We start from the raw sequence: 11,246 nt of genomic DNA, 5'->3' as shown, positions 1-11,246 counted from the left end.
TACCAAGTAAAGTTTTAAACAAAGTCGAAAATAATGCTAGTCTGCACAACCCCCCTCAAATCTTTCATCACTCGTACACCAGGAAAAACTAAGATTTTTCGTTCTGCAATGCAGGCAAATCGACCAGAGAACGCATGCGATTTACAAACATAATACATTTGGGCAGTTGAAAGTTACTTTTCAAGTGACCCTAATATAATCGTTTTAGTAGTAGTAGTTCTTAACCAGTATCAGTCTTGATTTAGGGCTCGTTGCTAGTAAGGAGAAAAACGTCATTATATTATTCCTCTTTACACGGCGATAGTGCATGTTTGGCATATTGTCGTCAGGTGTGGAGAACGCACCCTGAAAGACCTTGAACCTTTGTAGTTGTTTCATAGAAAGGCAAACAGATTGCTGAAGTGCAAGGAGATCTTCCTAGAATGGGGAAAATATTAGCAAAACGCCTTCTCCAACTGCTAATTCACCTCTACCTCCTTTCAACTCCTCTCTGAATCACGCACTTCAGAAAGATAAACAGTCTCAATCACAGTTGAACATCGATAATAATTGATATAGTATACAATTATTGGTACAAGGACACAACGACGTAAGAGCCCAAAAAAATGCCTTGTTTTTCAAAATAAATGATACCACAATATCTGATCCATCAGATATTGTGGTATCAGTTCTGTGGGCCCAAAACAGCAAATCATTTGCTCAAGAATTGTAAAATATTCAAAAAAGTCATCGAAGGAATGCTAATACATAAGACTGCACCAGAAATGTTGATTCAAGACCTCTCCTGAGCAAGTTAAAAACCATGGACAGCCCTGGTCGCCTTTTTCCAGAAAACACCATTGAACGTTTCAGTGAACTAAGAATTGAACCGGATAAGCTCTGTAACGAGAACGCCTACAGGTTGCAGGTCTTTATCGAATCGTGTCGTCTCGTGCAACTTTAGTGCACAGCCACTGGAATCAACTGCATTAAATTGTGACACCCTTTATAATATCTTCTCATAATTCTAAATGTCAACCTTAGATATCAAAATATATTCTAATATGAAAATCATACTTTCAAATGTATGTCAAAATGTTGTATAGAATCTTTCAGGTGGAACATCCCATGAACTATGCAACCGTTTTCTCATGGGGTCTGCTTCACACCTTCGAATGTATCCCTACCCTTCTAGCCAAACGCTGTCCAAGAGGTGTCTCCTCAACGTAGAAATAAACTGATAAAACAAATAAAAATAAAATCAGATAGAGCTAAATTTTTCAACAGGAAATATCGTTGAATTTACCCTCAAATGTTTTCCTTATCTGATTTATTCAACAAGAGAAATTTGCTGAAACTTAAATTTGCTTATAAGCTTTTACACCAAAGAATCTTAGATACAGGTTGCGTCACTATCTTTCTTACTTTGCTTATAACAGACACGCAGGCACCTTTGGAACTGGTTCATTTTGAAGAAACCACAAATATAAAGTGATCACAAGTTACTTTATAACTATAAATCTTGGATTGTGTGTGTTGCCATGGGCTTGGTCAAACTCCTACGATTAGAATTCTCACCACTGTTGGGTACGTCCAGATGATAGTAGTAGGCAAGCTGAAATAATTATTTGAAATGTTTTTTTTTTGTTTTGGAATATTCATAGTCGTAATTATTCTTGGCACACCAACAATATACGATTCAGACAGCAACTTGGTCCGTAACGCGAAAAGGATCCTGATTACCAGTCACGAATCATTGGGAAACTGTTTTCAGTGTTGGTAAGGATTTCGGATTGAAATTTCTTATATAGGAGTTTTTACAGTTGCTAGAGAAACGAACTTCAACATTATGTATCTGGGTCTGCTATCTCTACAACGTGCGTGATAATATTGCAAACAGCATAATGGGATTTTTCCGTCGGTGGATGAATCATGACTAGAATAAACAAATGGAATAATCGCGAGCATATGTAATTTGATGTTTGAATTTATTTACGTTACAGTTTTCACCATCTGAAAAAAAAATAATAATAAGAGGCTGAAATGCCTGACAGGCATTTCAATACTCAGTACCAGATTATATCTGGAATAATTTTTAATGAATATACTTTGCAGATGTTCATCTCTGTTGAGTGAAAACATTGTATACTTCAAATATGCTCAGTTATTAAAGTGGAACTGTCTCAAATTGCGATTTTCAGTACGTCGTAACATTTGCAATTGAAAAAAAAAAGAAAAATCGTTGAAAGCAAAACAGCTAGAACGCAAAACCATTGGTCAGCGGACAGAGGCTATTACTATTTTCAAAAGAAGGCAGAACGTTGTTGGGTCTTTGTTGAAAAGACTTTTTAAGATGAAAAGGCCTGGCGGAAGAAGCGTATTGAATGAGTTTGAACAGTTCTTTTGTTGGTTCAGCAGGATGTTAACAGCATCAGCGACTAATCTCCATCCGTAATTGACTATGCCGCTGTGGGGGAAGGAATGTTATTATTTTTTTGTTGGGTTTTTACTTGCACCCTACTGACGTCACAAGCCCACCCCACACAACGCAAATCTAACTCAAATTCAGAGAAAATTCCAGAATCTAGGGTGTGTAAATCGGGTGTTAGCAGAACATTAAAGACACATTTTTTAAATAAAAATCTCAAACCTTTAATGAACATTTATATACAGCATTTACATAAAAAAAAATAATAATTACATATAAGCATACCAATTTCCATATATTTGAATCATACTACAGTACACTCCTCTAACTCTCTTTCTCTCATCAACTATGCTCAATTTACAAATTATTAATATCAGTTTGTATCAGTTGAATCTTGCTTAATGTGAATCCTCGATGATTGCTCAATCATTCTCTTACATTACCAAGTTTTATCATTTACATCAGTAAACTCATTTCAGCTCTTATTACTCTTTCTTTATATATTTTTCTAACTTTTAACACATGATGTGTTTTACAACTGGTATCCTCTTACCTCAATAATATTCACTGTATCTGTGTGATGTTGTGTACCGTTCATTGTTCATCTGGTCGTTTAGCCGCTGGACCCCTGCTGAGGCCCAACGTTGCCCCACTTTCGCCCCGTGGAAGCAGACCAGGAACCCAGTAGACTCATTTATTCTGGCAGGTCCTGCCGCGTAGTTTTCTGAGATTTTGGCGGCTAGGACCTATAAAAAAAAAAAAAAAAAAAAATTAACTAATCGATTGCGCGATGGTGGTGTCGCTTGAATTTGAAAAGGCCAAAATATGGGTGAAAGGTAATTTGACATGCTTAAATTTAGGTGTGCGGGGTTTTCGCTAGCCTACAGATGGAGAGGGAGAGTGAAGAATGGGGGGGGGGGGAGAAAGGCAGAAGTATAGGGTCAATACAGAAGGTGGCCCCAGGTTACAGTGGGGCAGGCCCATGCACCACTAGAGAGGAAAAGTGGGGGTGTCGAGGAGGAGAGGAGACGAGGGGAAAAAATTCGTCCCCTCCCTTCCCCCCAGGGAAGTGTAATTCAAAGATGAAGGGGGCTAGGGTGCCCCCTTCAGGTCACCATATGGCATTTGGCAATTAAGCTGCACTTTGTTTTGTCGTTTCTAGTTGCATCATTTATGGGGCTAGCCCCGTCATTGTGTTTTCTTATTCCTGCTTTAGGCATTTTCTTTGGAGAGATTGGTTCCTTATTTGTCTCAGCTGATGGCGAATCACTGTCAGCCAGGTGCTGCGTCCACAATCGTTGTTTGGCTGGGTCGGGTTGTCTTTGAGTGCTCAGGAGGATTGATCATTGTAGTTGAGAGTCATGCTCAATGTCTCTTGGGATGTTTTTATTTATTTATTTATTAAATCTGTTTATTGCTCTGCCGTAGAGCCACCCCCTGGACAGCAGGAAGCTAGGGGGATGATATTTACATACAAAGGTTAAGACAGAGACATGTGTCCGGCGGTCACATGAGGCACATATATGTTTAACCCGAAAGGTACAGAACTTAGTGTTTATTATTTTACATAATTGAAAGAATTATAGGATATTATTTTCTCACAAGTGCTATAAATTACAAAACCATGAGGGAAATGTACAAAATACATATTTATTTTGTTATTTTTTTTTTTTTTTAGGAGCATTAGCAACTAAGGCCATATTGCTCCGGGATATGCGGTGGTCATTCCCTGACCTTTCCGCATCCTCCGTATTTGGTGATGACGGGTTCGAACCCCGGTCTAATCAAGAAGCGTGTGCTACACACTGCTGCTCCTTCCCACCTGGCTACAGAGGCGCCTCAAAATACATATAGAGAAATGAAGCAGTCCTCCACCGGTTATTGCACGTGGTATCTCTTCAAACTTGACTGTAATAGTGCTCACAGCTAGGGGTCTTTGGAGTAGTATATTCTAAGAGAGAGGACCAGTGATGGCTTCACTTTATTTTCCTTTTCACCTATCTTTAACGGGATGCATTGTGGTGGCATTTTCCTTCACGGCGTCTCATAAGTGTACGTTTGCATATGTGTCATTTAGCTTTTGACGTCTGTACAAATGTATGCTGCTCGCAGAATCTATCCAGGTCGATGGCTGGCGCCTCCGTAGCCAGGTGGGAAGGAGCAGCAGTGCGTAGCACACGCTTCTTGATTAGACCGGGGTTCGAGCCCGTCACCACCAAATACGGAGGATGCGGAAAGGTCAAGGAATGACCACCGCATATCCCGGAGCAATATAGCCTTAGTTGCTAATGCTCCTAAAAACCAAAATAACAACAACAACAACCAGGTCGATGGCTAGGTTGTTCATCAAACTACCGTGTTTCCTGGGAACATCCGTCTCAATCCTTTCATGTTGTTCAAACTGATTGTGAGTGGGAGTCTTGGGTTCATTTGATTCCTTCCGGCAATGCGGGGAGTTTTTATTAGATCAGTAATGTCAGGGGCGTCAAGTCGTCTTGTGATTAGTCTGGCAAGTGTGAGAAGGTTTGCTGCCACAATGTCTTGTCCTTGTGTGGTTTAACTTAAGACATCCTCTTCAGTGGATCTTCTCGTCAGTTCCTCGTCGCATTTCGAGTTCTTCTTGTGAAAAAGTCCCAGGCAAATCTGGAAAAGATATGGTATTCGTCCCTTGAATTCAATACGTGATGTTCTTGCCGTTGGGGTATAAATCTTAGTCTCGTTATGAAGATTCCCCGCAGGTCCTCTTATATGGGGCACTGGTACATCAGATGCTCACAGCTTTCTCTTTCTCCACAAGGACAGTTTGGATCTTGGAGTATAACCAGACTGGCGAGTTTGTCATTAAAGGGCCCGTGGCCAATCAGCATGAAGGTTGTGTAGCGGCCCGGGTGGAGCCACGCAGGTGACTTCGGGTTGTTTTTTTCTACAAGGGGGGTGAATTTCCTCCTTACCTCGCCCTTGTGCGAAGTAAACCATCTGGTCTGTCACGTTTGTTTCAGGTGTGCCTGCAAACGTGCTTTCTCTTGTTTTTCTCCGTTTTCCGGTTCTATTGTATGCCCAAAGAAGGTAATGCTAATCCCTTTCATTATGTAATATGTCAGGCCACATCTAATGATTTCCAGACCCAGTGGCAAGATTCCCACCAGAACCTGGAGCGCCTCTGTGCTGACTGTATTGTATTACAAGCTCGCGTTATTTTCAACAATATTGACCGTTGTATTGAGTTTAGAATCCTTTTGTTGGCTACAGTCGTCATTTTGTGGTAGAACGTGGCAGCTTCGTATGTGATTATGGGGATAAAGTGTGGTATCGTCACCGTCCTCCCCACACAGGGTGGATAAGGCCCGTCGATGTCGCGAGGAACTTTAATGGGTTTTTTTCACTCCATGGCTGAGCTAGTCGGTCTCGGGCGTATAGATAACAAGGTTTTCCTCCAGGAAACTGGGAGTTTTCGTCCATCACAACAGACAAATCGGCCATAGAACACACGCAATCAATATACATAAGACACACAGAGCGGCATATGAATTCAATTATTGGGGTGGCCTAACATAATAACAGTTAGATAAAAAAAATTAATTTAAACTCTTATTTAGGTCACCCTGTAATTTCTTACATATACCCATCTGTGTTGTGTCTGCAAATTGGGTGTGTTCTCTGGTCGATTTTCCTGTTTTGCTGAACGATAACCCCCAGTTTCTGGTGGAAAAACCTTGCTATCTATGCATGAGACCGACTAACTCAGCCACGGAGTGAAAAAAGCCCATTAAAATTCCTGGCGTGATCAGAACCCGGACCTTTTCCACCCAGTGTGGGGAGGGCGATATCACTGTGCTGCCAGCGCAGACACTGGCGATGTCTTTCTTATTGTGTGTTTCTTGTTCTTTTTTGTGGTATCCAGGATTTCCCCCATACGCCGCTGTATCATCTGTATCAGGCTAATTCCCAAACCGGCTGTGTAAGTGTAATGTAGGTTTGCAAGTGTTATGTTGGTTGTGTGTCGGCATCTGGCGACTTCGCAGCCAGGGGGCAGCAGACAGTTGGTCGGCTGCTCCCTCCTCCCAACCTTAGCCACGTGGAGGCGCTTCAAAAACTATCCAGGACGGGTCTCGCACCGGACTTTCCAGAAAACTTTAGAGAAGTCCAAAAGAAACATTGAACAGATGAGTAAATAGTTGGTAAAGAGAGGGATAAAATGGAGGTGGAGAGTATGCTGAAAGGTAGGGAAAGAAAGAAAGAGACATCCTAAGGAAAGTAGAAGTTACAAGATCAATGAAGGAAAGTAAAAGCAAAGAAAGTCTGCACAGTGGTATCCGTTAATCACAACCCCGAAGGGATCAGTAGAAGTGTCCCACCTCAGGCTACCAAAGTCAGCTGGTCTCTAAGAGGGTTGTCTATCTTCCCACTCTGAGCCAAACATCAGAACCAGCGAAGGGCCCAACCCAGCTGGATTGCCGGAAAAGCAGGATAGAGTTCCCACCTGTGGAGGTAGGGTCACCAATTGACAAGTCCGGGTGAACTGAAGTGGATCAAAATTTCAATCTAGAGAGCTGTCAGTTCGGGTGTGTGATTATAGATGTTGGCGTCTCAGGTCAGTATATTTTTGGATCAATATTTGTAGTGGAGTCTGCCGGTTGGTAAGCACAATTAATATGGACAATGAAGGCTGTCTATGTGCGTATCGAAGTTTGTAGGATATAATCCAGTTCAGGTGGGTTTCTTCGAATAGTGTTTGTCACATCCGTGTGGAGAGGGCAGGTACATCTTCTGTAAAGACACAGAATATCCAGGAGAATTCATTCAGAATCAGATGACTTCTTCTTCTTCTTCTTTTAAAGACTGTTGGCATAGTGTGAGGAACCATTGTAGATTTCCCTGGAGTCTAACAAAGAGGATGCTTCTTGAAGTGAATAAACTTCAATTAGTAACTGAAGTGGTTACCGAAGATCAGCATAGTGTGGACATTCTAGTAGTATGTGCTCTGCCGTTTCCTGGGAACCACATGTGCAACAGGAGGTTTGAGAGAGGTGGAAGCTATGCAGCTTGACATTCAGGCTACCGTGTCCAGTGAGGATATACGTCGCATACAGTCCTCGGTTGAACCAGGAGAGGAACTGTTTATTAAACTCCCTGACTGAAGGGATGAAGTGGAATGCGGTTCTACCAAGTAGGCTGCTGTTCCAATTCTGCTACTAAATTTGAACAAACTGGGCACGGATCCTTCTCATTTCAGTTGACTGTGCGACAGTCAGATCCAAAGAGACACCATTTATTTCTGCTGGATTTCCAATACTCAGGTGAAATTTGAGATATGAATACATGATCTCTAGGTGGATGGGCAATTTTCCATAAATCGTTTGCAGTGCCGGGGTGGAGACATTTCTGCTGTCTCTGGACACTGTTAGGAGGTTTATCCTCTGTGCTTGAGTTAGCTTTTTCTAAATAGACTTGGTCAGAATAGGCAGGAATAGAGTTTCGTAGTAGATCCGGAGAAAACGGGGTTTAAGACCCCAGTCCCTCCGTGTTAGTCTAGCCACCTTCCCAGTTATGTTCTTGATATTTTTCCGGTATGAAAGAGTTGTTGACATCCAGTACTACTCCTAGTATACGCGGGTTACGCAGTGATATTGTCACCGTCCTTCCCACACCGGGTGGGAAAGCCCACAAGGTAAAGAGAATAGAAGAAACAGCACCATATTCAGCAGTCACGGAGTTGAACCCGGTCACTCAAAGCACCTGTATTTATGCACCCGCAAGCTTGTCCACTCGGCTACGCGGCCTCCAAGTACTACTCTTAGTCTGCGCGAGCTGCACAGTGGTATCGTTACATCGTGTGAAAAAGGCCCGGGTTTGAATCCCGTCCATGACGCGAGGAACTTTAGTGGGCTTTTTTCACTCTGTGGCTGAGTTAGTCGGTCTCAGGCGTAGATAGCCAGGTTTCTCCCAGAAAACTGGGGTTTTTCGTCCAGCAAAACAGACAAATCGACCATAGAACACATGCAATTAACAGATATAAGACGCAAAGCACGGTGGATGAATTTATTTATTCGTGTGGCCTAAATATAATAGTTATAGTATTTGTATATTCTTGTGTATTTGATCTGGGCATATCTGTACTTTACTGTCGGTGGTCGCCTGGTGTTTATTTTACCCTTGATGAGCATTTATCGGATCTTGGTGGCGGAGACGGTTAGTTTATTTATATCACACCACTCTGAAAGATCATCCGAGATGCTGTTGCTAGCAGTCTCAAGTTGAAATCTAGAGTTTCCATACACTACAATAGCAAAATCATCAGCGTAAGCCAGCTTGACAGTGTTGATGTGGATTCTTTTCAGCCATTTATCAAAAACAGCATTCCAGCAGAGAGGTCCCTAGAACATAGTCCCTAGGACATACTCTGGTAATGGGCCTGTTTAGCTGGGAGTAGGTGGTTCTGACAATGAGGCTACTGTTGCAAAGGTAACTGGACATGAGTAGGCACGAGTTTGGACACCTCAGCCTCCCTGAACCTCTCCTGGACACTTTTCCACTAAAGAGTGTCAAAGTCCCCTTTGAAATCCACAAAGAGGCCGAGAGCATATTTCATATCTGAATTTCTTGCAGTAAGGAGAGCTTGAATTGCATCCTCCACACAGTTACCCTTTTTGAAGTCAAATTACTGGGAGTATGGCAAATCCTTTTCCTGGTAGTTTGCAGAGATTCTCTGAGACAATAATTTTTCTAACATTTTTCTGGGAACAGAGAGCAAGCGAGATCTAATCACAGCGCTTAGGAGGCCATGTGGACTCGGCCACGTTGCAGGTTTTCCTGGATAGAAACGGAATCTTCTAAGATGATAATACGCCGTGTCATCGAAAACACGCAATGTGCACAGGTTAAAAGAATATAGTAAGATATATAACCCTTCTCGATTTGTGTTCAAATTCGCCTGATCGAAATACATTTGAACACCAATTGGATGTTTGGAACGGGAAATTGGCGTATGAACATGTAACAATCATCTGTCCCGAAGGTGTGAAAAGCCTTGCAGACAGCTTGACTCCGTATCCTATGTATGCCCTTAGATATACAGGGTGATTCACTACCAGTGCGACAAACTTGCAGGAGGTGTAGGGGGCACAAAGACGAATCGGAATCACATAGCATTGCAGGGTCCGAAATGCCTTCGTCATGCGGTAGAGGACGTTGAACGGGAGGTCGCGTGAACAGCGATCCCGCTGGAAGTCAGCATTTGCGAACCGTTTCTGTTGAAGAAACCAAGTAGCAAAAGTCCTCCGGAGTGGATAATCCGCAGGCTCCAATGATTGGACGCGTTGCAGATTGTATGAACTCATTTGGTGTGTTGACAGTATCCTCCATACAGTGGATTGGGAAATACCCAATCGTTGGCCTATCGCTCGAGTACTCGTACTCGGATTGCCTTCTGCAAGACGTAGGACATTCTCCTCATTGTCTGGCGTCCTCGTCGTTCGCTCTCGATTCATGGTACCTCTCGTGAAACAACCAGTCTCACGTAATCTTCTCATCATACGATTAAAATCGTATGATGAGGAGCATGCCTGTGCATTAAACGTTCCTGGTACAAGCGCAGAGCGGCGCGCCGTTACATTCCGCAGCTCCATGCGCGAGGTGCATGTCTGCCAGTTCAACCTTTGAATACTCGTCCATCCTACTGCCTCGGGAACCGGTGACTTCCAGCGGGATCGCTGTTCACGCGACCTCCCGTTCAACGTCCTCTACCGCATGACGAAGGCATTTCGAACCCTGCAATTCTATGTGATTCCGATTCGCCTTTGAGCCCCCTACACCTCCTGCAAGTTTGTCGCACTGGTAGTGAATCACCCTGTATAGTTGAGTCACATCTAGTGGAGGCGAGTTGTGGCTGTTATCCGTACAAACGATGCCCAACATGTTATTTGAAAGGTAGTCATAATTCTGTGTTCAATCAGTTCGTATATATATATATATATATACTGCGTTGCCACTTTATTAGAAACACCCCTTCTTGGCACACAAATGGTTTGTCCCACAACGTTGCAAGTCACATGACCACATTTGTGAATATAAATTCGGCACAACAACCTTTCTCGTATCAGTTAAGCGTACAAACCGTAGAAAGAATTGGAAAAAGGAGTGATCTAACAGACTTCGAACGTGGCATGGTAGTAGGTGCAAGATGTGCTAGCATCTCTGAAACAGCAGCTCTCCTGAACTTTTCACGTACCACAGTTTCAAGGATAAGTATCGAGAATGGTGGAACGAACAGAAAATATCCTCTAAACGGCACTCCTGTGGGAAAAAATCGCTTGTTGATGAGAGAGGTCAGAGGAAGATGGCTAGAATTGTGCAAGCGAACAGACTCGGCCACAATGTCGCACACCACGTCAGAATACAACCTTGGTGCGAAGAACAAAATATTGCAACGGACCACTAGTCGCACTTTGTCGCGAATGGGCTACAACAGCCGACGACCACTTCGGTAACCTTTGTTATCAATGAAGAACAAGAGAGCATGCCTCCTGTGGGCACATCAATACCAACACTGGACTACCGAGGATTGGAAAACAGTTGCCTATTCTGACAAGTTAAAATTCCTGTTCATCCTGGTGATGGAAGGCTAAGAATTTGGCGAAAACAACATGAATCCAACGACCCGTCATGTCTGATGACTACTGTGCAAGTTGGTGGAGGCTGTGGTATGGTGTGGGGAATGTTTTCTTTGGTCCATTGATACCCATAGATTCACGTATGAATGCCACATCGTACCTAAACATCCTTGCTGAACAAGTGCATCCGTTCATGTTTCACGGACAATTTATCCTCAGGCAGATGGTTA

Source organism: Mastigoproctus giganteus, chromosome 8 (genome assembly GCF_048544385.1).
Source record: "Mastigoproctus giganteus isolate SK-2022 chromosome 8, ASM4854438v1, whole genome shotgun sequence".
In the NCBI taxonomy this organism is placed as follows: Eukaryota; Metazoa; Arthropoda; class Arachnida; order Uropygi; family Thelyphonidae; genus Mastigoproctus; species Mastigoproctus giganteus.
The sequence above is the reverse complement of the archived record's forward strand: the minus strand, read 5'-3'. Positions refer to the sequence as shown.